The following is a 2041-nucleotide window of genomic DNA, read 5'->3' as shown; positions in this document are numbered from 1 at the left end:
GCAGATAAATATTGAAACACGGTCTTTGCAAGTGGGGATCTGCAGTTCAGAAAGTCCAAGCCCTGGCCACTGCCAACATTCGTCCTTTTAAACCCACAAAAATATCCATTTCAACACCCTCAAATGATTGTCCTGCACATTGAAATTTGAGTATCGCTGCTTTGGTGTTTTGCAGCCCTTGTTCCGACAAGGAAGCCAGAAGAGGGGAGGAAGGGTACCCCTTCGCAGTGCGTGCGCGCTCCCAGGCGCGAGGTCCTTGACGCGGGAAGGCAAGTCGCGTCCTGGGAACGGGGGCAGTGTGCAGCCAGTACCTGAGTCCTGGAGGGCGCCAGACCTCGCAAAGCGACCGCAGAGCCTGACTCAGCAGTCCCACACGAGCCGCGGGCGGAGTGAAGGGGCAAAGGCTACTCTTTCTGGGCTCACGACCCCTGGCTACGGTGCGCACCTGGGTGGCCGCCAGGTCTGAGGACGCGCGGGCGGCGGCTCGGGGGCGGGCTCCACCAAGGACCTCTAGTGCGGCGGGGGTGGGGAGAGGAGGAGGAGATAAGGTGGGGGGCGTTTGAGACTTAGGCCTGCCTCCCACCTCCCCAACCTCCGCCTCCGCGGCCACCTTCCGCTCTATAATTGGCCGCCGGCTGGCCTTCCTTTCCTCTTATCTGATCCTGGGCGCCAGGCAGGAGGGAAGCGCTAGGGAGGACGCAGCTCCGGGCTGCGCAGAGTGGGAGCTGGAGTGGGAGAGGGAGAAGGAGAGGGAGAGGGAGAGGAGAAGCTGATTAAAAGGGGCACAACGCGGGCAGCTTGCGGGAGCCGTGGGCCGCCAAGAACCAACTCGCTGCGAACTTGGATCCTACCTAGGCATCGAGAGGTCCCCATCTCGGAGTAGAACATTCCCCTGCACAGGTCAGTTCCAGTCTTTCTCTGCCCCACTCCGAGTCGGCTTTGAAAAATCTATCGGTGAGGAAGGAGAAGTGGAGAGGGCGAGCCACCTGCAGACGCAGTGCAATTCCATGGACATTCTGTAGGCGCGCGCTCTGAATGGCCCAGGGACTCCTGGAGTGGGATGGGACGGTGCACCCAGATGCCTCCTCGCGGGGGTCGCTGGGCAGGGAGTTTGGAGGTGCTACGTGAAGCGAATGCAAAGGCAGCGACAGTGTCTTGTGTTGCTCCCGGGAACTTGGCCCTGTACTTGGGTGCTGTGAGCGCGCGGCGGGAAGAACTGGGTTTGGCTTCCAGACTGTGGCCATCCCAGCATTTCCAAGTAGAAGGGGCTTAGTAAAGGCGACAGTCTGGTGAGAAAGGGGCTCGGGAATTTGTCTTGGGGGACTGTATCTGAATAGCATGATATTGTTATTGAGATTGTATTTGGGGGTGTTTGGAAGGGCAGTCGATGGAGGTCACGGGAGACAAAATTCACCCAGCCACCCCTTGGTACGGCCGCAGATCAGCGCTGGGGTCAGGCGCTGGGCGCAAAGAGAAGCAACCAGACGGAGCGCACTGCTGGAGGACGTTGGCAGTCGCAGCTCTTCCGTGTCTCTGCTCCAGGAACCCCACATGCTTCGCGCGTTTGGTTTTGGGGTCCGGACGCTGCAGGTTGCGGCTTTGAGGGGCACCAGCGGGCTGTGGTGTTGGAGGGTCCTCTCCTCCCTGCCTTTTCCACCCCTAAGCTCCTCCAGCTTTATCCCTTTGCTCCCCTTCCTGCTTCAAGCCTCCTGTTCTGCACGCAGCGCCTGGGCAGAGCTGCAGCCAGTAGAGCTGGGCTTTGGCCGGCAGCGCGCACAGGCAAGACAGGGTTAGGGAAAGGCCAGGAGAAGCGGGCGTGCAGCCACAGGAGTGGCCTCTGCCCTAGGCGAGCGCCTGGACGCCGCCTGCGAGTCCTGGACCACGGGCACTCCGATTTTGGCACTGGGTTCTTGGGTCCTCTGCGCGAAGCCTGCCCTATGGGGCGCACGAGCTCAGGGTTGGCTGGCGGTCACCCCTTCCACTTAAGTACAGGCTTAGGACTTGTCTTTCGGGGAAATGCCCAAATGGAGCTTGTGGGCAG

General features: G+C 60.7%; 1 protein-coding gene across 1 annotated transcript in view; it reads left to right on the top strand.

Moving 5' to 3' along the window:
• Window positions 1-481: 481 nt before the first annotated feature.
• COL14A1 (collagen type XIV alpha 1 chain) overlaps window positions 482-2041 on the top strand; it is a 216088-nt gene continuing 214528 nt past the window's right edge. Inside the window, exon 1 of the mRNA XM_080800436.1 lies at window positions 482-900. The gene's annotated coding sequence lies outside the window, so the exon portion shown is untranslated. The remainder of the gene's footprint in view (window positions 901-2041) is intronic.

This window comes from Martes martes (genome assembly GCF_963455335.1).
Source record: "Martes martes genome assembly, chromosome: 4".
Taxonomy (NCBI): Eukaryota; Metazoa; Chordata; class Mammalia; order Carnivora; family Mustelidae; genus Martes; species Martes martes.
Note: the sequence above shows the minus strand (reverse complement) of the source record. Positions and strands in the feature narration are given on the sequence as shown.